The sequence below is a fragment of the Macrobrachium nipponense genome, chromosome 35 (assembly GCF_015104395.2).
Source record: "Macrobrachium nipponense isolate FS-2020 chromosome 35, ASM1510439v2, whole genome shotgun sequence".
NCBI lineage: Eukaryota > Metazoa > Arthropoda > Malacostraca > Decapoda > Palaemonidae > Macrobrachium > Macrobrachium nipponense.
The window spans coordinates 26,182,281-26,208,409 of NC_061096.1; the positions used below are offsets into that span (position 1 = coordinate 26,182,281).

General features: G+C 37.7%; 1 protein-coding gene across 7 annotated transcripts in view; it reads right to left on the minus strand.

Moving 5' to 3' along the window:
- The window catches only part of LOC135208495 (copper-transporting ATPase 2-like), a 64,880-nt gene that overhangs the window by 32,938 nt on the left and 5,813 nt on the right, over positions 1 to 26,129 (minus strand). Inside the window, exon 1 of one of the 7 annotated variants that reach the window (XM_064240735.1) lies at positions 15,623 to 15,815. The exons of 3 other annotated variants lie outside the window; for them this stretch is intronic. The gene's annotated coding sequence lies outside the window, so the exon portion shown is untranslated. Of the gene's footprint in view, positions 1 to 8,098; positions 8,244 to 10,400; positions 10,540 to 15,598; positions 15,816 to 26,129 lie in introns of those variants that run through there. 3 more of the 7 variants (XM_064240737.1, XM_064240736.1, XM_064240738.1) reach the window with 3 other exon arrangements.

Here is a 26,129-nt window from a genome sequence, read left to right on the forward strand (position 1 = left end):
TGAATACTTGAAAAAAAGCAGTACTCCATTTAATTACATGCAAATAATGTACAAATCTAAACAGAAACACTTTTAATAGTCTTCCCTATGAGATAATAACCACTGAAGAGGTTCTGTAGCAACTACTAACGCATCACGTTTTGAGAGAGAGAGAGAGAGAGAGAGAGAGGGGTGGGGTGGGGGGTGGGGGGTGGGGGGGGAACATCAACAGGAAATCACTCAGGAAACTAAGTGAAGGCCAGGCACCCAAGATGTAATCTTATACAGTCGCTCATAAACACCAGCTCTCTTCGGTGCCACGACGACAAGAGCAGTTTCAAAAGGCAAATCCCGAGTACTGCTACTACTAATACACATTTTCCAACTGGCGAGACCGGAATAGGTAAACAATGTCCAGCAACTGACAACGAATGTAATACATTGTGCCCTTATACTCAACAATAAGCAAAAAAAAAAAAAAAATTACCACACAAAACATCTTTTCGTGTGTGTGTGTGGTGTGTGTGTGTGTGTGTGTAGACTTTGTGTCTATCAAAATATTATTAATGAAATAAAGATAAGTTTAGGTTGATCATAATAACAGAAAGTTATAAACGAAAGTCTCTACAGATACAGAAAGTTATCAACAAAAGTCTATCTCAAGGTCTATAGATAATAGACATCGGTCTATCTATATTAGTTCACGCTCGCTAATATTCAACTCCGTATACAATGCTGGGATGAAGTGATGTTTCTCTACTGACGGAACAAAATACGCAATTAGAGACCAGAAAACTTTGATATTTACAAACCTTCACGGAGATCATTTGCCTCCTGTGGATTCCGCCGACAGATTTAAATACATTATCGCTATGGATATCATGGAGCTTTTAGACGAATTCAAATATTTCAGAAAACCGGACAATAAGTGTGTCCAATTACGAAATGATTAGCACGTATCAAAATGCGTAAATGGCTGACTTTAACTTGAGAGCTGGAAGATCAATATATATATTTTTTCTATATAAGTTGAACTAACTGAAAAATTAAGTAGAACGATCTAGCAAATTGGAGAAAAGTTGAAAATATTCGGAGAGAGAGAGAGAGAGAGAGAGAGTTACAAGGTTTAGGATGTCTCAAAGACTTGTTAGTCCCTCCGGAGACATCGTGTTGACTAGCTTATCTCTTGCTAGAGAGAGCGAGAGAGAGGAGAGAGACGGATTCAAGAGAGATGAGAGAGGAGAGACAAGGGAGTTACAAGATTAAGGATTCTCAAAGAATGTAGTCCATCGCAGGAAAGGACATCGTGTGCTTAAATTATCTCCATGGGAGAGAGAGAGAGAAGAGAGAGAGAGGGATGAGAGAGAGAGCGAGTTTACAAGGAGTTACAAGGATTCAGATGTCTCAAAGAAGTCTTTGAGTCCATCCGAGGGGACATCGGTGCTACGATCTCGAGAAGCAGAGGAAGAGAGAGAGGAGAGAGAGGAGAGAGCAGGAGTTACAAGGAGTTTTACAAGGATTCAGATGTCTCAAAGAGTTGGTTAGTTCCATACCAGAGGGGACAATCGTATGTTGCTAAACGTTATCTATAGGAGCAGAGAGAAGAAGAGAGAGAGGAGGAGAGAGAGGAAGAAGTTACAAGGATTCAGATGGTATCAAAAGAGTTGTTTAGTCCATCCGAAGGGGGACATCGTTTTGTTGCTTAAACTTATCTCTAGGAAGGGCAGAAGAGAGAGAGATAGAGGAGAGAGAGGACGAGAGATGAGAGAGGAGAGAGGAAATATAACATACACTACACAGACATATATCAACAATCCACAGAAATAAATGCTTGTTAACTATTCCTGAGAATCCCTCTCGAGGTAAAAAAAAAATAATAACCAAGCCTGTCAAATTGATCGCATGCTTATAGTACCAACGAGTTTCTTGACAAGATTTATGTGTGTGTGTGTTTATATTTATATGTCATCACCCCGATGTTACAATAGAGTTTGAGGTGACATTCACGTATTTCTAAATATGAGAAAAAAACCATTTCTACACCAATAACAGCAGTTCAGATTCTTCGTATAAACAGGTTGAGAAAGATAATAAAAAAAAAACAAGTGTTCGCCCCCATAGTAAGAACTAGTATAACTGGCCATTTTTTTTAATAATTTATAATATACTAAGCACTATGGGGCTTAGTTGTTAAAAAAACACACACATATAAAACATATGTATGAGAGAGAGAGAGAAGTGCAGCGCAACCTGCACTGACCTTGGCCCACACCCCCCTCCCCCCAAAAAAATAATACCCAGTAATGTTCCTCACGAAGGTACACTTGGCTAATAACATGCGATTGGATTCCTCATAAAAAAGTTGAAGTTCTCTCTCTCTCTCTCTCTCTCTCTCTCTCTCTCTCTCTCTATCTCCTCTCTCTCTCTTCACACACACACACACATCATTAAATGATAATGCTAATTTATCAACCGAGATATTGTACAAGCTGATAAATGAACCCTTCCAAGACATCGGTCTAGAGACGACCCTCAATTTATTAAATTACAAAATAATTAAAAATAAATATACTGAAATGTAAATAACCAAAAGGAAACACACACACACACACACACACACACACACACACACACACACACACATATATATATATATATATATATATATATATATATATATATATATATAGATATAGATATAGATATATATAAAAAAGTCAGGACAGAGCTGGGACGAACACGTGATATTATTAATACGAAACTCAGGAGCACAAACAACACATTTTGGGAAACGAACAGCACCTAGGCTACGTTAGTCTACGCTTATCTAGCATAATCATTATCGTGGTTCACTGGTCAACCAGCAGCAGCAGCGATATGTTCTGTGTGTTTGGACGCTAGATACCAACCAATCTACCATTCCTCCTAGAGTACGTGACTGACTGATGCCAAGATTAGCTTATCTTTGTTCATTTCTGATTGCTCTATCCATCTTTACTGTGTTTCGTTCCGGGGGGGTTGTACGAGTCAAGATAATTTTTGTTTGTTTGTTTGTTTGCCTGGTGTTTTTGCATTGCATGGAACCAGTAAGGTTATTCAGCAAAGGGACCAACGGCTTTATACGTGACTTCCGAACCACTAGAGAGTGAACTTCTATCACCAGAAAAACACATCTCTCACAGCTCAATGGAATACCCGAGAATCGAACCCGCGGAGACAAGATAATAAACTCAACTGCAGATATGTTGGCTTAAATTGCATTCCCTTATGAACTCTAGGGTATATAAGCCTACTCTTGCGACAGGCAAAGGCGCTAAACGAGTATCCTGTCTTGTTAGTGAATCTTTATGCTGAATTATCCAACACGTTGTGGACTTGAGAGCAACGTCACGCAGTGATGCCGTTTTGTCTTCACAACATTGGCTTTTAGCAGTGTTACCATATGCAGTGCATCTGAGTTTTGTTTACTTTATTTATGATTTAAAGGTTAGAATGCGTATTTTCCGATGTGGAATTATTGTCCGAGATGTTAGAAAACTACACGTCACTAGCTTAATATAAATATTTTTGACGAAGAAAAATAGAGGATTTCAATCAAATTCATTTGTATAAATAAGCAGGATATGTTTTATATCTTTATTTTCATAATAAAACATAAAAAGGCAAAGTGAAGAATTTTTTTCTTCAGTGCCATGGCCTGTGGTCGGAAAAGCCACGGAGGGTTGCCAGATGTCACCAGAAAGCCACACTAATAGACAAAATTTCTCAAAACGGCAACCCTGGCAATGTGGAATAGTCGTCAATCAAATAGGGGGATCTCTCTCTCTCTCTCTCTCTCTCTCTCTCTCTCTCTCTCTCTCTCTCTCTCTCTCTCTCTCTCTCTCTCTCTCTCTCTCTCTCTCCTACTTCTACTACTACTAGTACTACTACATAAAACGGGAAAAACTCACAATAACCACTTTTTCACAAACATTCAGACGAAAAGGCCGTAGTCACCATAATTTTGACGCTTACAGACGTCATTATTAATTACTACATCTGTGGCATATATACATATCCAGGTGAAGGCACTGCTGAGGAGACTGGAGGAAGGAGAGGCAACTGCAGGTGATGAGATTACAAGTGCCTGACTGACCAGGATGTATGAGGTAAGTCTGGATCACGGAAAAATTCCCAAGGAATGGGTGAGTGGAATATCTGTTCCTCTCTACGAAGAATGATAAAGTTTGTTACGGTACCTGGGAAAGGTATATGGGAAGATTGCAATAGAAAAAGTAAGGCAGATGAGAGAGATTCAAATACTGAAAAAGTGCAAGGGTTCAGCCTAGGTAAACTTCGAGTGTGGTAGACACGGGCCTGGAAACACCTTACGACGCCTACTGGCAGATGCAGCGTATACAAAATAAACTACACGAGATATAAATAAAGAAAATAAACTATAAGAGATAAAAAGAGTGCCTGTAACGGATGCAAAATGGTTAGATTAAGTAGGCAGAAGAGATAGAGAGACTGGTTCTAGCTATACGGATAATAGTACGAGCCAAAAAAGAATTCAGAGAGAGGAAACTTGACATAAACACAAAGTCGTTGGGGAAGAAGAGAGTTTGTGATTAGTTATATATATATATATATATATATATATATATATATATATATATATATATATATATATATATCTGGTCCTCATATAGTAAATCACAGCATTCCTACCGTTTATGCCTATGGTAACCTAAGCCGTGGATGATTATTTACCTGGTGTTTAGACTAATGACGAAAAAAAGTTAAGCAACTGTGGCTATCAAAAAGAAAAAAAGTTAAGCAACTGTGGCTATCAAAAAGAAAAAAAGTTAAGCAACTGTGGCTATCAAAAAGAAAAAAAAAAGTTAAGCAACTGTGGCTATCAAAAAGGAAAAAAAAGTTAAGCAACTGTGGCTATCAAAAAGAAAAAAAGTTAAGCAACTGTGGCTATCAAAAAGAAAAAAAAGTTAAGCAACTGTGGCTATCAAAAAGTTAAGCAACTGTGGCTATCAAAAAGAAAAAAAAGTTAAGCAACTGTGGCTATCAAAAATGCATTTATTTAAATATATTCTACATATGAAGTCCGTATCTAATCGTGCGCGTCCATTTAAACATAGCACACCGATCGAGGTGACCTCGTAGCCAGCTCCAACTGAATTATTCACACACTGCAATGGCTACCAGCGCCCTTGTCAACATGAGACGCGGAATATATATATATATATATATATATATATATATATATATATATATATATATATATATATATATATATTTCTGACAACAGATACGCTAACCGTGCATTTACCTAATTGAATAAATAAATTGGGTGTACATTACTCTAGTTTATAAGTACGATATTAACTGTTCACGCACCGTACATGCTCAATAAACAGCCTATTTAAGTAGTACTGGGAGGACTATAGTCTCAAAAGTGTAGTACCAGTATACACTTTTAAGTATAATCTTCAGTGTTCTATGCTCGGTACGTGAGCAAAAATATAAAAATATAATTCACGTACTATGTGTATATGCATAGGCGTATCAATACTGAGTACGTGTTTACACTTTTAAGTTTAACCTTCCGTGCTTTATCTCGGTACGTGAGCAAAACTATCAATACGTACTATGCGTATGCATAGGCGTATCAATATTGAGTAAGTGTGTCTAAAGAAAAATCTATGTATACTACTACATCCTGTTTTTATAGAACAAATCTACCAAGTTCAGTGAAGAAACCGGTAAGCAATGACACATTTTCGGTGCAGTGCACCAAAACAGGATAAAAAAAAAATAGTCAACTGATTACGACAGCTCATGACTGCATGGGCACATTCTCCTCTTTGTCACCATCAAGAGAAACATTTTAGTTTTGTTTAAACCACTCTCAATTTTAAACGCAGATTTTATCAAAATAAAAAAAAATGTATTGATGGATTCGGACACACACACTTGCAAGTTCAACCGGAACTTGAGCTACAAAGTAACCCACTTCAAATATTCTTTCGTCAATCACGAAAGTGGAAATTTACGCACGTCTTGTCTGGACGAAAAATGGCGTGCTCACGAATGTCATGATATATTTAAGGACATAGTTAAGGATTTACGCACACGTGTTTATCCGAGTGTGACGTGAATGTACTGTTTTCATAATGCTCCGATACAATGGTCTAGAGAGAGAAAAAAAACGAATATTAGGTGGTCACTGTTCGTTAACCGGTACATCGGTCTAGAAGAAGAAGACCAAAAGATAGGTAACTGTTTCTTAACCGGTACATCGGTCTAGAAGAACAAGATCAAAAGATAGTCACTGTTCCTTAACCGGTACATCAATCTAGAATAAAAAGATCAAAAGATAGTAGTCACTGTTCCTTAACCGGTACATAGTCTAGATAAAAAAAAAAAAAAAAATCAAAAGATAGTCGCTGTTTGTTAAGCGGTACATCGGTCTAGAAGAAAAAAGATAAAAAAAAAATAGTAGCTGTTCGTTAACCGGTACATTTCCAGAAGAAAAAGATCAAAAGATAGTCACTGTTCCTTAACCAGTACATTGGCCTAGAAGAAAAAGATGAAAAGATAGTCACTGCTCCTTAACCGGTAGGTACATCAGTCTAGATGAAAAAGATCAAAAGATACTCATTGTTGCTTAACCGGTACATTGGTCTAGAAACAAAAGATTACAAGATAGTCACTGTTCGTTAACCGGTACATCGGTCTAGAAAAAGAGAAAAAGATCAAAAGATAGTAGTAATTGTTCCTTCACTGGTACATAGGTCTATAAGAAAAAGACCAAAACATAGTCGCTGTTCCTTAACCGGTACATCGGTCTAGAAATCCCGATAATATTCCTCACTTGGAATCGTCAAACATCTGTCTGATAGGAACGAACGCTCTCCACAGGTGTACCCAATATCACTCAATATCTATAATATACTACAGTATGTGCCATTTGGTCTGGAGTAATCGAACGTCATCATCATAGATTCTAAAATTAAAAAATGAATAAATAAAAGGAGTCCACGAAACCTCACTCACACCACAGAAAGTTTTTTCTGTTAATTCTCGAAGTAGAGAGAGAGAGAGAGAGAGAGAGGAGAGAGAGAGAGAGAGAGAGAGAGAGAAGAGAGAGCTGTGGTAAAATCATGACCAGAAATGGCTTTATTTATATACGATTAAAACAGCTTCGTATCATTTGTGTGAGAGAGAGAGAGATAGAGAGAGAAAGAGAGAGAGAGAGAGAGCTATGGTAAGATCTGGTATCAGAAATGGCTTTATTTACAAAGGATTCAAACGGACTTGTAGTAATGATTTGAGAGAGAGAGAGAGAGAGAGGCAAACCTAACAGACTAACAATATTACTATACTGTTTTTTTTTTCATCTGTCCATCCGCCTGTGGTGTTTTTGTATGGTAACACTGCGTCCCGGGCTTTAGATAGTTACGCTATGTGTAAGTTTTAGGTAAATAAAAGGATATCTGGGTGTACATTTGCAACTGAAAAGTGTTTTAATAATTTACTGTATGCGAATTACACCGTTAATATTCGAAATAGGATATTATAATCGTTGAATGTAAGCTGAATGTAACTATCTAAAGCCCGGGACGCAGTGTTAACATACAAAACCACCACAGGCGGATGAACAGATGAAAAAAAAAAAACAGAGTATAGTATATATCACACGTAAGCCAACACCAGACCGTAGACCATCGTAATCCAATCTAAAAATGATCGAAGATCAGTTATTAGATTGCGCTATCATTATCCCTACAGGAATATTTACTGTAGATTGTAGTTGCGGTAGATAAATCTATCTGTATGAGCTATTTCTTAACTCAAAGTGCAGTCGGTAACAAGCAGGAACGACGCATTCCAACAGAGAACTGATTCACATTTTGTAGACGGAGTTTAAAATCAGACATGAACAGGCAGCCATGCATATATAGCTATTTAGTTCCGCCCTGGTAGTTTAATTTTTATTTTATTCTTCTGTATTTATGATAAGTACTATGTACAAAATAATGTAGAGAATTTGATGTTATATTTACATAATAAAAAGATAAAATAAAATAAAGTAGCTTGGCGAAAAATACGCAAACTTTACCTCCTCCTCCTCTTCCAGCTAGCCAGCCGTCTACGAGACTCGAATCAGACCTATGTCCTATGTCTACGAGACGCGAATTTAGACTCATGTCCAATCCACAAACTTCCATGTCCATCCACTTGATGTCACTGATAATGTTTGTTGATTTCTACACTTCCCGTCGATGGTTCACCAAGCTTTTTTTCTTTCTTTCTTTGCAGGGAGGGGGAGTATACACGCCAAGGGCTAGACTCATGTGTATATGCGATGGATGGACAAAACAAACACTTTCCTTTGGTGTGACTTGAACTGTCGCAAATATTTGTGGGTTTAGATGAGTGTGTGATTGACGTTTTCATTCACAAAAGGAAAGATTCCAAGCAAGGAATGTTGACGTGTTCATGCATACAAACGCTCGCACAATTTGGGAGCAAAATACTCCAGGGACTTCACTGAGGATAAACAGAATAAAATACGGAGTTGCCGTTGCACCACCGAATAGTTCAACAATTAAAGCGATGAGCATCGATTTCTCAATTAATATTCGATAATATGAAATTGGTGAATAGATATATATGCGCGTGTACGCGTATATTATGTTCTATCCCATGACCTGACTAGGAAAAAATTAATATAGCTAATAAAATCATCAAAGGAAAATCTATCTAAACAATGAATAAAGCAAAACATAGTCCTATCACAACGAGGAGAAATCTTGAGCTTGCTTGATTAACGTGATTTCCTCTGAACCAAGTACAGACTAACGAGAGAGAGAGAGAGAGAGAGAGAGAGAGAGAGAGAGAGAGAGAGAGAGAGAGAGAGAGAGAGAGACTATAAAATAGAATCGTCAATGTGGCTTTGGACATCAAAAATAATCCAGTTACGATATCCGAGTACTACCAGATCTGTGACGTGACACGAGGGCAAAAGTAATGTCATTCGGTGCCCCTAAACTCAGGATGGCGCAGTGAAGCAGGGCGATAATGTTTGCTCGTGTTTTAATTGCGTTGAATCGATATACTGTCTAAAATTAAATTGAGGTTTACTGTGCCATTAATTCGTCCGCAAAAATCAACAATCTACCATCTGTATTCATAATAAGTTTTATTTGACTGTTTTAACGACATTGAATCAATGAATAAGTCTTCTATTTGTTTTTTTTAATTCCAATGAATCGATATATTATCTTATAGACCACAAAAACGTCATAAAACTTGGACAAGATTGAATAAAAAAAAAGGTATTGGACAGGAAAAGATGTGTAAGAGGGTTTAAACGAGGTGTTATTAGCCCTTTGTGCAGCTATACGTAACGGCTAATGCAATGGAACATTAACAAGCAAAAGTATGAATGTGGCACTTGTCCTTTTAGTCGCCTTCTAGGGCAAGCAGGGCGTATACACCCCCTATCACAGGGCCAAGATTTACATATATTATCACTAAATCACAAACTTATTCTCCTCTAGACAGACAATATCCTTTACAGCATGAAGGACTGAGCATTTTGATTTGACTAGCCAACAAAGCAGGAATAAAAGATGAACACGGTGGTATTAGACGGTTTATAAAATCAAGGATAACAATAATAAAAAAAATAGATATATACTAATCAAATCTTACATGGGTGACTTGAAAAATATTAACACTGGAATACATAGACTATTTGTAAAACGTACACGCAAAAAATATCTAAAGGTCAACACGATAAAATTATAATTGTTAATTTTTGGTCAATCTTAAGTCAGCTTTGATAAAATAATGCTTGTAATACTATTAAAACTGTAAAATATTGCGTGTATTTTCTCTAATAAAAGAAAAAAACTCATTCAAGTCAAAAATGAATATCTTGGGTTCATATTTCAAACAAATTTAATGACTAGTGCGTCATCTATCCGAGCTCCAAGGAGAAAGTGTGTAGCTAATGGAAAAAGGATGCCGCAGAGAGAGAGAGAGAGAGAGAGAGAGAGAGAGAGAGAGAGAGAGAGAGAGAGAGAGAGAGAGAGCTTGGTAAAACCAAACTGAGAGAACTAATTCCAACAGTCCGAGCGCATTTATCGTTAACTTCACTCCTAAGGAACCTTCCCTCACGAAATACTACAGATATATACGCATTATTACCCTAATATATATATATATATATATATATATATATATATATATATATATATATATATAATTATAAGGTTCGTCCACATAATCTTTGATAAATATTGGCCTAAATCTACATCCGTCCACTAGTACCATCCGATGGTGTTAAACATAACAGCAAGACTAACCTTAAATTATAGACTTATGCCTTAATAATAACTCATTTGCAGCCTTACCCGACAAGAGCAAAAATCCTCCATGAAATACGAAGGGGAAAAATAATTCCCCTAAAAAGGATCGTGGACCACCAGCAATTGAAAGGAGACACAAGACAAGTCTACTACCGTACCCAGCTTTTTAGACTAATCATCTTTGGCGCTGTGGTCTAATCACTCAATTGAGGGTTTTTGTAATAGTCTGATAACTATAGAGATAGCAGCGACGAAAAAACAGGTATATATGTATATGTATATATGTATATATGTATATATGTATATATATATATATATATATATATATATATATATATATATATATATATATATATATATATCTCGTCACAGGAGAAATGGTGGTCGTCAGCGAAGACATATAAAGTCAGCGATGAAATAGTTTTTTTTTTTTTCATTTTTTTTTGGGTGGTGGGGGTGGGGGGAAGGGGGGCGGTGGGGATAAAGATGTCGCCTTTCCACGATGACTATCAAAGACGCAACTATAAGACTACAATAATCGTAAACAAAGGAATTGCAGTTCGGTGCCAGGACACTGCAATATCATCTCCGTAGTACCATCTTGTAGGCATGGCTTGCAAGGCCACACCCCTATCCCCCGCCCCCAAAAACAACCCTCCTCCCCTCCCACTCCCCACTTCGGACAAGGAGGAGGAATTATCTAGAAGAAACCTCACTATCTCTGCTACGAAGACATCTCCCTTCTTATCGCAACTGTATATCAGTAGTTTCCAGCGATAACTGAAACCTCAGTCTAGGTATATTAGTCTAAGCGACCGCGCTCAGTCTAGTATATATTGGAGCTTTGATTTTCAGCCATTGACCGTTACTTTAAATATATTTTTTTGTCTGATGTATATATAAAAAAATAGACAAATTGAGCTAAGAGTTTTTGCACTGGCAAAAATAGGCTGCTTCTATTGTCGTTAGCAAGATAGTAACAAATATATATACATATATTCTCCTTTTTTTGGAATGATTTTTCCCTGGATTTTCGGCTAGAATATAATTTTTAACGATACTGGAAGGTTGAGACATTCATGTACAAATGTGAAATTCTCTTGAGATGCACACATGCACACATACGCGTACACACACACATTATATAAATAACATGCATTTTTTTTTTTTTTTCTTTTTTTTACTTTTTTCCTGGATTTTCGACGAGATATATTTTTTAACGACACCGGAAGGGTGACACATTCATGTACAAGTGCGAAGTTCTCTTGAGTTGCACACACGCGCGCACACACATATTTACATTATATATATATATCTATATATATATATATATATATATATATATATAGATATATTATATACATATATGGATATATATATATATCATAGATATATATATATATATATATCATATATATATACATATATATACATATATATATACATAGATATATATATATATATATATATCATATATATATATACATATATATATACATATATATATACTATATATATATACATATATACTATATATATATATATATATATATATATATACAATACAATAATATGGAGACCCAATAAACCATTCTCTTTCGCAAAAACTTGTTTGTGTCAAGAACGAAAAGTTTCAAAAGTCTTCATCTTTATTTCCCCAAACATTTTTCGTGTAACGGTTCGTGTGTTAAAAACATTTGCTCTTACAAATTGCTGCAGCAATGGAAGAGTGACATGAAACAATGTCACCACCGGACTTTCTACACAATGAAGATGTTGCAAACCTTCTAATAAATAAAAATGCTTTCACGTCGTTTTATGTTTTTTCTGAATAAAATACAAACTAAGATACGGAAATATTTTTTTCCAAAACATGCCCACTCATTTCAAAACGTATTCCTGACTCAGCTTGCCCTGGCTTTCCAAAACGTTAGGCCTATAGCTACATCCATTCCTAGACGGCTCTCACTAGACTCATATTCTCTCTCTCTCTCTCTCTCTCTCTCTCTCTCTCTCTCTCTCTCTCTCTCTGTCAGTTGCAACGCCTCAGCATAAAAATTACAAAATGTTCGTTTAGTTTTCAAACGAGGTTAAACTGATCTTGATCGTACACTTCACTGCTCGAAGCCGTAGCCGTGTCCTTTTTCATCGAATACGAACATTTACTTCGGTGGGCGTTTTGCATCTATATGCGGACTGCTCCTTACGAACGCGTACGAATTCGTAACAATTCATAACGGCAAAATCGAAAGTCTGTGAGTGAAGAAATGTATGAACATCTTTCTAAGCATCGTAAGAGCGTTTTAAACTTTAAGTTTTTAAGTTGTAAGCAGCAGTATACGAATGCGTGACATCGACCTTAACTCTTAGCATTAAAATCTTGCACTCGAGACACGTTAGCCTAGTTCAGGCAAGGCGATAATTACTATTCTGAGTGCAAGACGACTTTCTACGTAGACCTAAAGGGTTAGTACGAGGCTGGATACGATACTCCTTCGCATACTTATAAATGAATTCAATACCAACTAAATTATACATAAGATGTTAGGTTTCTAGATTAACCTCAGAGGCTCCTAGAATCGCCTTTTTGAACACCCTATTTATTCTGAGTTACTTACTCTAGTAGGACTTAGCTACTTAGCGTAGTAGGAAAAAAAAAACAATAAATTTAGAAAAACAAAAACAAGGCCTGTATATTGAATTGTCATTAATTCCACGTCTAACCAAGAAAGTCAGAATGACTCCAAGGCTCGCTCGCTCTCTCTCTCTCTCTCTCTCTCTCTCTCTCTCTCTCTCTCTCTCTCTAACATATCAATTGCCTTGTCTGGCGCGCGGAGCATGCAAAAGGACTGGTAACCGGAACAACGTTCTTGCTGAGAGAGAGAGAGAGAGAGCGAGTGATGATGACAAAGCTCTGCTACGAACCCATGCAACAGCACAAATAACTTCCTTCTTGTACCACAAAGGAAATATATATCTCTCTCCACGCACAACGATTCCGAGAGAGCTGGCCAGGACAGATAATCGCCTCAGTCACCACTGTTGTCATTATTATTATTATTATTATTATTATTATTATTATTATTATTATTATTATTATAAGCCTAATGGAGCAGCTTTAGGACTAACGCAACCTATGACCTAGACTGATTCACGAGCAACGCAATTCGCACGGCCATTGTCCAATCACTGAAACAATCGCCTTAATAAAAAAATAACTTGTACATTGTTTTCGACGTCATTATGGCCCATTATTACATTGTTTTCGACGTCATTATGGCCCATTATTACATTGTTTTCGACGTCATTATGGCCCATTATTACATTGTTTTCGACGTCATTATGGCCCATTATTGCTGCTCATATCAGAATCCCAAGGTCCGTAGATTTAAAAAAATCCTGGCTCCCAGTCGTCATACATAGACGCAGCAGACACTTTCAGGCGTAGCAATGGTTAGACACAATATAATTACATACATATATAATAACAAAAGCTGTTAATTGACTCCTAATAACTGTCAATACACTTTAAATCAATCTGTTTTTCGTTATCACAAAGAATCATCACGACAATTCGATCAGCTGTAATGAATGTGCGTATATATCAGTCAGCTCTCTGACCTTAACAAAAGAGAAAAAAGATAAACAAATACCAAGTTTTACCCTTCTTGATCATTTTCACGACCAGGACGATTACCTCTCTAAATATCAACAATTACCTATCTACATATCAACAATTACCTATCTAAATGTCAACAATTGTCAACAATTACCTATCTAAACATCAACAATTACCTATCTAAATATCAAGCGATAAGCAAAAAAAAAAATTATCAGAGAAACAAGCTATCAGAGGCTCAGATCTGAGTTATCAGATGCAAAGAGTTGCTACCCCTCAATTTGTACAACGAACAAAGAACGTCATTTATAATGAGATTTACATGTCATTTTACGCTTATTCTTGAAGAATGTTGGCGAACTTTCAGTAACAATGACCCCTGGAGAAGTGACACTTGTACGAGTAAAATGGGTGAGAAATTGCGAAATCTTTATCTCCTCCTTCACACAAATCCTCACGAGGAATGCCATTGACTCATCACGAGCCGGTGCCTCAGGGAAAAGTGACCAGGGGGTAGGACCCACCCCCCCCCCCCTCTCTCTCTCTCTCTCTCTCTCTCTCTCTCTCTCTCTCTCTCTCACACACACACACACACACACAAAGCCTCTCGTGACGCTCTCCTGAACTCTACGAAAAACAAGGATATCTCAACACTCCCAAGCTTCCTGATCTAAAAATCAAAAACCTCCACCATCTATCTTGATTCATTACTCAAGACTACGGGTCACAACGAGGCCAGCAAGCTTAAGACAGTTCTTCAGTGTACAAAACAACAATGGCCTTCGAAGAAAGACAACAAATCGTAGAGGAGTAAGACTAAATATTTAAGATCACGTTCTTCGACTTGCTCTACCGTCATTCACCTCACTCAAAAGTCAAGTCTGGTGAGTTGTCTGCAACCTAACAATTGAAACTGAATAGGGATAACCTTCAGTAAATACATATAAAGCATATCGATCTATCTACAAATAATTGTATCATTAGCTGCCACTACATACTACCCGTAAAGCAAAGCCAGAGGTTTAATTCTCCAGTTACAAATTATATAAACCAAACGTAACGGTGACGTATCAGTATTTTCCAAAGGCACCGTATCTCGTACTACGAACTGTGACGTCATAATTACGTTTTAAAGGTAACCTTTCTGAGAAAGGCTTAGATTTCTTCGTAACTTCCAATAATGCATTTCCCAGATGAATGGGTTTTCTTCATATGTTTTATCAAATCACTGGCAAAGATCCCCTTTTTTTAAAGTAAAGTAACTAATGTATAATTAAACCAAGTGGTATATGCCATACGTAGCTTGATTTTTAAGTTTAAAATTAAGACAAAGTGTCGTGAAGTATCGTTAAATAAAACTTTGTAAAATACAGATAACGAGTGGCTATTTTCATAAATTTAAAATTAGAGAAAATGAAGTCAAATATCCTTAAATAAAACTGTATACACCGATAAATAACATTATAAAATAAGAGTAATAATAAAAAAAACGATTGGGTCTTATCATAAGTTTAAAACGACAAAATGTAGTAAAGTACCCTTAGATAAAACTGTAAAAACTGATAAGAAAAATAATAAAATAATTCAAAACAAAGAAAACGAAAGCATAAAATTATTATCATACCACAAAGAAGAAGATTCGACAAACCTCGACGTATAAAAGAGACGACAGCAGCAGCGGCCGAGATTATTATTATAAAGTTGGCGGTTGTCGATGATGACGTCTGAGATAAGAAAAAAAAACTCCGCTCGTATTTTTAGAAAACGGAGTAAAAATAAAAGAAAAACGACGGCCACAGAAAACGTAAAGGTCTTCGAGGCAGCGACACAACAGACAGAAGAACCCCGACGAGCGAACGCCCTGGCCAGCAATCAGACTTCATCGTCGCATTGGTGCCGTGTGCAAAGCAACGGCTCTAAGCAGTCCCCCCCTCCCCGTCCAATTCTCCCTCTCCATCCCCCTCCACCGGGAACCACCTACTACAAACTTACCCACTTATAACTGTATTGACAAGAGAATTACGTAGAAATAAACATATATTACAGAAAACTCATCAGTCTGTCTGTCTGCAAAGCAAATGTAATTCGAACTACAAAATACACTTCGGCCGCCATCACGACTCGCGGTGCCGTGTGCAAAAGGCGCGTTGTACGAGTTCTAGACCAATGACGCAAGAGCTAAAAAAAATTTGCCGAAGACAAACAGGGCTTCGAGAAGCACCTTATAGGAGATGCTACATTATCGTTCTGTGGAATGGCAAACCGTTCGATAGTTTGCTAAATAGTGCAACTAAAAGCTACAGAAAAATGCCGCAATTATAATGTTATCATAGACACCTTCCTCTCACACAACAGACTAGAATGATCTATAGATGATTTCCATGGAGTTTTGGATAGACCAATTCCAAGAAGCTTTCCATGGAGTTTTGGATAGACCAATTCCAAAGAAAAGTGAAAAATAACCGAAAAGAATAATATCTGAACATGAAGGTTCTTCGTCCATGCAGGATGCAGCGATAAGCAAAGAAACACTAATTTAAAAAAAAGTCCAATCCCCCTCCATCAGCCTATTCAAGAACACTACGCCATTAGAGGGGGAGGGGGGGCGGGTTCAGCAGCTACTGGGTCTAATTTTATCGGTGTTTTGATTAGAGATAAGACACGAATGCCTGCTTTTAATGACACTCAACAGAAGACGTCCTAATGGCTTGAGACTTCCGTGACATTCAAGATCATTCTAATTAGAAGTAAACACAGGCCCGTACCCAGAGTTGTTGTTTTTTTTTTTTTTTTTTTTTGGGGGGGTCGTTTTTCCCAAAAAATTTACCTTTTCTTCTATAAATGTCATTGCATACATAGGTAGTATATACAAGATGGTTATATTAAAAAGAAAAATTGGGTACCTATGCGGTCTACGCCATTGTATCCGATATTTTTTTTTTATCTTTTATTAAAAAAATATCACAGTCATTACATAATACATAGGGTGTTACAAAATATTACAAAATTAAATACACATACATTTACAACTGCTATTGGTTAGAAATAATTAGAAATAAAATTTAATGTATTTTTTGCTAAATATATTTTCAATTTTTTCTTTAAATAAATTTCTTAACAACCACCTGTCATAAGTTAGTTTAGTTTTAACATTAGAGGTTATTCAAAGTATATACTGGCTTTAGTTGACAGAATTTTACTTATAATGTTGAAAGTTCGCACTGAAATTCAAGATTATTTCTTCAGTTTTATAGATTTATAAATTTATTATGTTATTATGTTAACGATAACATGCATATTACTTTATTTATGTTATATACGTACTTTGACATCTAAAAAAAACAACAATTATTTATTACTCTGTAAGTACAGTTCAATGAGAAGGATGGTCACAGAAAATATGAACTTCCAGAAATTTTTTGGGGGGAGGATCAGTCGATCCCACCCCCTGCCGTGACAATCATTATAAATGATTTTAATTTAGTACGAATGATACTGCGTAAGCACGTGCTTACTAGTATAAAATATTTTTTTCGAGAATTATGAAAAAAAACAAGAAGGCTGTAGCCTCAGAAAACAATTAGATATTAAACATTGTCTATCATATTTTAATTCCCCAAAAGATACCAATAAACTCGAAAAATATGTTTGGGCGGGATTTATCTCTAGGCTACCAGTCATCGGTCTAGCAATACATGCTAAAGTAGGCATTTAAGTTTTAATACGTATCTGTATTGATGCATTCATATCACACGTGTCATAGGAACGGGTGCTGAACGTACGGCTAACGTTCCTGCTTTGAAAATAAAATAGAACAATTTGAAAATAACTTTAAATAAACGCACAATGAAATGATTCATCAGGTATCGTTGTCTCGACCTTGTCAGCCATTAGCACCCGCGTGTAAAATGTTGCAATCGTGGTCGAAACATGACGGGTTTCGAACCCAATTAAACTTCCCGGTGCCTCAATTGCTTGTAAACAATGTGTAGAGAGCACAGGGCTATTGTTCAAAATGGGCAGGGAGGGGGAGGGGGGAGCAAGGGGGGTTAGGAACCACTTGTCGAAGGTGATTCAACAAACTTCCATTCAATACCGACGGCATCTCGGTCAAAAGAAAGGTCAGGGAAAATTCAACCAATGACAAAAAACAGAGATTGTGGCTGTTGAGTTTCGTGGTAGTTTTAAAAGGCTACAGTCAACTAAATCGTACAGTTTTACTGCAAGTTTAAGAAGCCATAGTGCATCAAATCGTACAGTTTTACTGTAACTTTAAGACTAGCCACGTGGATCCAACCAACTGGGCCAGATAAAGAAGACGAGTTTTCCATTCCTTAAGTGTTTTAGTGCTATTAACTACAGCAGCCAACAATGCTTATTAATAAACGCAATTGCGCCATTAATTCACTTCACATATATAGCAAAATCTTATTAAAAATGGAAACCAAAGCATTAGTCTATAGAGCTACTTGGTACTATGTACGTCCCCTTCGCTTTTAGTCCTACTTTCACGTCAAAAATTGCTCCTGCTGGGGGAGCAGTGATGGTTGTGGGGAAAATTTTCACGCTTGAAGGACATCCTTAAAGGCGATATTTTCCCCTTGAAGGCTCAAGTAAATAACTTGAGATCCTACTATAGTTACGTTACGTCACGCTGGTCACGCTAACCGATGCCAAGGGAAAAAAGGGTTGGGTGGCTCTTGCGCTGAATGACAATGAGGCAGCTTTACTCGTAGAATCTCTCTCTCTCTCTCTCTCTCTCCTGTAGGGCTACAAATACCATTTAAAAAATTACCTCGGTCTAACACTGACTGAATCAAGTACAAAAGAAAATTCGACAAAGGCAAACGATTAGTAGTACCACACCGAAATTAATTACCCAAGAGATAACCATATGTAGTATACATAATGGTGATTATCCCCCAACCGTTTCAAAAGAATGCACGCTGAACGATCTCCATGGTGCTGAACGATCTCGGAACCATGGAGGAAAAGGTGCATCAAAAACTTAAATCGGTCCAGTTATCCTCTTTGCAACTAACAAGCGCAGCAGGAAAAGAGCAAACCAAAATACCCCACAATGATAAATGATAAAACGATTGGTCCATGAAGGCTTAATCAAACCGGCCATCCTCTATTAGTACGAACCACTTGGTGCTTTTGGGATATACGTAGAGTTTAGGTCGATGGTGTAACATGACCTCGCAATTGCATTATGAATCAATTGTTATTAAAGGGTGGACATAGCAAGAAGGAAGAACGATAATATGAATGGGGGGCATACAGTTAAAGAAATGAAAGGGGTTGCAGCTGTTTATATGCCTAATGCAGTATCGACTACTATGAAATTCAGGGCCTCTGTAACACGGTTTTTTGGATTTTGCTCCTTATCAAAGCATCGGATGTAGCTGAAAGTTGACATATGTATATTTTACAACTACACACAAATTTTGTCAGCATTATCAATAACCTAAACCCGATAGTTTTAATTTTTATAGAGTAAAAATGATTTGGCCGACGCCATGGCCAATGATTGCGAGCCAAGAGTCGAAAAACATTCATTACGTAAACAAGGTAAACATCGTTTTACGAAATGTTGCCCCGCCCATCCACCAGACAGAAACCCATTCACCTTATTCCATCGGCTCTGAAACCCATAGCAGTCAAGAATGGCTAACAGGATTTGGAATTGTCCCCGTGGTTGCAAAACTGCATTTGTCTTACGACTTGCAACTTTATACAGTCAAAGAGAAAGCCCGTGGCCATACTTACTATAGCCTGAATAGGTAATTAGTCAGTTTCTAGTTTAAATCCAATGTTTATGGTCTGATTTGTATTTAGCGTAACGTGATTATAATACTTGTAATGTCATTCAGGATTTTGAACATTTCCATTAACTATTCACTATGCCACCAAGAGGGAGAAAGAGAGAGATTGTATGTAAACAGTCTTATTTATAAACAAATATTAAAATAAGATTTTTATCCAAAATAAATACAAGCTTATATGTGCTAAAATCTCCAGCAGACCAACGGATTATCCGATATAATTTTTTTTCTTCTTTAGTCTGTACGACCATGTTGGATATAAAGACTTATGAATGGCGGAACGATACATAGATGTGGGTGGGGTATCTGTGCTAGCGTAGTAATACTACTGTAGCAGTAGTGCCGCAAAATTAGTAATAGCAGCAACATACATGAATTAAACGTTTAGGCCAACTGCTGGGATCCCTGAGGATCATTTAGCACTTCTTACAACTACTCGAGAAATGAGTTTTTATAGCCAGAAGTTAGATTTTCTAATACAACAATGTCCATGATAGCCTTCAGTGTTATCCTGAATTATAACGAGGCCAAAGTGGGTGGAGCCTCATGAAGTCATCATTCTGACGATAATTATTGGTGAAGGTTTAAAGCTAAAATACGGTACCGTCTATTTTTTTTTTTTTTTTTTTTTTTTTTTTTTTTTTTTTTTTTTAGTAAATAGGTAGATAGCCGATAAATTAAAATTGCTTGACATTGGATACAGCAGTTATCAATCAAGCTTGTCTACTATGTCTTTGAAAATTACCAATTATTCCCTACATCTTGTCAATCTGATTGTGACCTTTAAAGTAGATTACAATTTCTTAGGACACATATTTTGGGAGTTAGACTAATAATCGAAGTGTTTTTGTATTTATATTTTGTTGGTTTGTTCATTATGACAATTATCAGTGGAGAGGATTCAGAGTTCATAAAGGTGTACTGCTGTGCTTGTATTTAAATTTTTGTCATTGTTGCCAGAGGTATAGCCTTCGTTACGTATAGCCTATCATCCATCGAGAAAGAGGGAGGAAATGCTGTCATAAGTTACGTAACGAGTGCGTTCGAAACCTTTTCTCTGAGGTTAGTTGGCCCCGTCTTAAAAAAAGTCACTTTTACATTATAAGTACCAAATTTATTCAACCTACGTAATGCAGAATACAGTCAAAATTTATGTGTAGATATAATGTGCATTCTGAATAAGCGTTATATCTATGAAATGCATAGATAAAAAGTTATTGCCAAAAAACCGTGTTACAGAAGCGCTGAACCTCATAGTAGTGGTTTAAGTTAAGGCAATCCTCCTCCTCCTCCTCTGTTATCCGAGCATAGTTCTCGTGGACATAAATTAGCTTCGAAAAGACAGTTTACACTTCGATGGCCGATGCAGCACGCGAGATAGATAACAGCAGAGGCTCCACACGGTGGTAATTTCGTGGGCCAAGTCGCGAAAAAAAAAAAAAAAAAAAAAAAAAAAAACGCTCTGTACATGATGCAGCAGTTTGTTCTAGCCATCAAAATTGCTACCATTCTTGGCGAGCATAACACACACACACACACACACATATATATATATATATATATATATATATATATATATATATATACTATATATATCATATATATTACTTTATATCTATATATATATATATATATAGATATAGATATATTATATATATATTATAATATACAATAATAATATACAACATTTCAGCCATATACAAGATAAGTGGCTCATGAATTCAGTTAAGCCAACAAGATAATCTCGCTATAAATTGATGTGGTTACTTAAAAGACAATTTTTATATTTATCCTAAAAATTGGCTGGTTTCTGCACGGGACAATTTTTATTTTTTTTTTATCAAAGGTTACATTCTGTATAAATCTTTTAACGCTAAACTGGATTAATGTTTTTGACGATAAAGTGACGATGACTAGCATTATTATTATTGTTATATTATTATGGCTGTGCATTGTATAACCTACTTAAGTAATTTAAAAAATCTGAAAATACCCTATTAGTATCATTATTACTAGCAATCTATGGGCATAACCAGCCCCGTTTCAAGGGCAGAACCAGCTCCGTTTCTGGGAATCCCTTCTCACCCCCACCCGCTTCGGAGAGGGGAGGTAGGACGAATCCCCATTATAAACCATCTTAGAAGTCCCCACTATAACTCTGCCAAGTTTCATGCCCATCGGACCAGTCATTTGGCCATGATTGAATGACAGACAGACGGACAGACATAACGTCCATTATGGTAAGAATATTGTTCTAAGAGGTCCACAACAATAAAAAAATTTGTGAGTTCGTGTATAATTTAACCCTTTACAAATGTTTCGAACCCTTCCCTGGGTTTCTCTTCAGTCCAAATCATTTGGACTGAAGATGAACCCAGGGGAAGGGTTCGAAAGCTTTGTAAAGGGTTTTTAAATTATACACGAACTCGCAACCATTTTTATTATTGTGGACCTCTTGGAACATCATATACTCTTGTGATAGAGAGTTTTTCCCAAGTAAGATTACCATTATTATTATTATTATTATTATTATTATTATTATTATTATTATATTAATTATTACTTATTATTATTATTATTATTATTATTATTATTATTATTATTATTATTATTATTATTATTATTATTATTATTATATTATTATTATTTTTATTATTATTATTATTATTATTATTATTTTTATTTTTATTATTATTATTATGATTATTATTATTATTATTATTTTATTGATTATTATTATTATTAATTATTATTATTATTATTATTATGGCTGTGCATTGTATAATCCCCTTAAGCAATGAAAAAAATCTGAAAATGTCAGCGACATGGGAAAATTAGAAACTAAATAAATGGCCAATGAAACAGTGGATTGATTTTACAAAATTCAGGCTGTCAAGCTAATCACTGGGGCACTTCCTTAATAAAGAGAGAGAAGAGGGAGTTCCAAGTGGGCTGAGTAATAGGAGTATTCCTAAAATAATGAGGAGAGGCAGAAAACACAGCTCTCAGTGATATTGTTATGATACAATAAAGTTTGTTCATACTTACCTGGCAGATATATATATAGATGTATTCTCCGAAGTCCGACAGAATTTCAAAACTTACGACACACGCAGTGGGAGGCCAGGTGGTTAGTACCCATTCCCGCCGCTGGGAGGCGGGTATCAGGAACCATTCCCATTTTCTATTCAGATTTACTAGTGCCACTGTCTCCTGAGGGGAGGTGGGTGGGCACTATGTATATATATATCTGCCAGGTAAGTATAAACAAACTTTATTGTATCATAACAATATCATTTTGTTCATGACTTACCTGTCAGATAATATATATATGATGAATCCCAACCCACCCCCCATTGGAGGTGGGAAGAGACAGAATAGGATTTAAGAAACAAATTACATGTAGATGATTGAAACCTTGGTTCTTTACCTGTTAGCATAACTGACTTCGTGATTACTGTCACCCAAGTCTGCTTCTGCTTTACTAGAGTCTCCAGCAAGGTAGTGACCTGTATAGCTGATGAGTTCTAGATGATCTGTCAACGGGGGCGTGACCACAATGCGACTAGACCATATTGACCATACTATGAGGGCAACGAAGCAAAACCACCACCTGACCAAGCCTAACATAAGTTAATATAGCATAACTTAGGCTAAAGAAAGGGAAGTCCGCCTCTGGCGGCCGACCCAACAACCATAACAAACACAATAAAATAAAAAACTCTTCCTAACCATTTTCTAAAGGATAGGATGAGTGCTACTTCCTGCCCCCAAAATTGTATCTGCAGAAACGTATGGCCCTAGCGAACAGCAGTTCTCATATGTTGTTCTCACATCCCTCAGGTAGTGTGAAGCGAACACAGAGTTGCTTCGCCAAAAGGTGGCGCCCAGGATGTCACTGAGTGCCACATTCCTCTGAAATGCCACCGAGGTTGCGATCACCCTCACCTCGTGAGCATTTACTTTAAACAGTTTAAGATCACTGTCCTGACAGGATGAATGAGCCTCCTTGATAGTGTCTCTCAAAAAGAACGCCAGAGCATTCTTTGACATAGGCAAGTCTGGCCTTCTTACAGAACACCACAAATTGTCCGAAGGACCTCGACATTCCTTCGTCTTATGCAAATAAAATTTGAGAGCCCTGACAGGGCACAGGACTCTCTCTGGCTCTTGTCTAACAATTTCAGCCATACCCTTGATCTCAAAGCTCCTGGGCCAAGGGTTAGACGGGTTTTCATTCTTGGCTAAAAACGTCGGGCTCAAGGAACAAACGGCATTATGCCCTTTAAAGCCTATATGCTTGCTGATGGACTGGACGTCAGGAACTTCAAGACCACGTCCAAGTTCCAGGAAGGCAGCTTAGGCTGAGCCACCTTAGTGGTTTCAAAAGACCTTAAGAGATCGTGAAGGTCCTTGTTGTTTGCTAGGTCCAGACCTCTGTGTCTAAAGATCGCTGACAACATACTCCTGTATCCTTTTATTGTTGGGACTGCCAGCTTTTCTTCTTTCCTTAGATAAAGGAGGAAGTCGGCTATCTGGTTGAGAAAATGCCCTTCTTCCTACACCAACTCCTGAAAGCGGCCCACTTCGATTGGTACACCGCAAGAGAGGAAGCTCTCCTTGCATTGGCAATAGCTCTTGCCACTGGTCTTGAAAAACCTCTCGCTCTGGCCAACTTTTCGATAGTCTGAATGCTCAGACTCAGAGTGGGGAGGTTTTTGTGGTACCTCTCGAAGTGGGGCTGTCTGAGTAGATCGACTCTCAAAGGTAGCGTCCTCGGGAAGTCTACTAAGAAGGTCATGACCTCTCTGAATCATTCCTTCGCAGGCCAAAGCAGGGCGATCAACGTCATCCTCGTCCCTTCTGACGCCGCAAACTTCCTGATGACTTCTCCCAAGATCTTGAACGGGGGAAAGGCATACACGTCCATCCCTATCCAATCCCAGAGAAGGGCATCTACTGCTACTGCTCCTGGATCGAGTACAGGGGAGCAGTATAGAGGAAGTCTCTTCGTCCTCGATGTTGCGAACAGATCTACCAAAGAACGTCCCCATAATTTCCACAATTCCTGGCATACCTCTTGATGAAGGGTCCATTCGGTCGGAAGCAGTTGCTCTAGCCGACTGAGTAGATCCGCACGGACGTTCTCGACTCCCCACGAACCTCGTAAGGATCGTTACCTCCTGTGCTTGGGCCCACAACAGGATCTCTCTTGCTAGGCCGAACAGGGACCGAGAGTGTGTTCCTCCCTGTTTCTTGAGGTAAGCCAGAGCTGTGGTATTGTCCAAGTTTATCTGGACTACTCGGCCTGAAACTTGTTCCTCGAAGAACTGCAGAGCCAAATGAATTGCCCCCAATTCTTTGAGATTTATGTGCCAGGACATCTGTTCCCCTCTCCAGGTGCCTGACACTTCTTCCCCCCCTAGTGTTACTCCCCATCCCGAGGTGGACGCGTCGGAAAACAACACAAGGTCGGGGCTCTGAAGCTTGAGAGAAAAATCCTCTGCCAACTTTGCGGGGTCGAGCCACCACCTTAAGTGATCCTTTACTGGTTTTGAGATCCTCAAGATCACATCTAGATCCTCCTTGTTCTCCCAGTTCTCAGCAAGGAAAAACTGGAGAGGTCTGAGATGCAGTCTCCCCAGGGAAACAAACTTCTCCAGCGAGGAAATGGTCCCCAGCAGACTCATCCATTCCCTCACCGAACATGTTTCCTTCCCCAGGAAGGCTGAAACTTTGTCTAAGCAGTGCTGCTGTCGTTCCTGGGACGGAAAAGCTCGAAAAGCCACTGAATCCATCTGAATCCCCAGATACACGATGGACTGCGTTGGGATCAGATGGGACTTTTTGAAGTTCACCAGAAGTCCCAGGGACTTTGCCAATTCTAGCGTCGAATGAAGGTCCTCCAGACACCTCGACTCCGACGAGGCTCGAATGAGCCAATCGTCTAAGTACCGAGAGATTCTTATACTTGAAAGATGAAGCCATCTCGCCACATTCCTCATTAGAATCGTGAAAACCATCGGGGCTGTGCTTAGCCCGAAGCAAAGAGCCCTGAACTGAAAACCTTGCCCCCTCAGGACAAACCTCAGGTACTTCATTGACTGAGGATGGATGGGGACGTGAAAATAGGCGTCCTGAAGGTCTAACGACACCATCCAGTCGCCTGGTCTTAAGGCTCCTAGAACCGACTGAGGCGTCTCCATCTTGAATTTTTTTTTTTCTAAAAAAAGGTTCAGCCTGCTGACGTCTAGGACTGGTCTCCATCCTCCCGACTGCTTCGGCACCAGGAACAACCTGTTGTAGAAACCTGGGGAATCCAGGTCT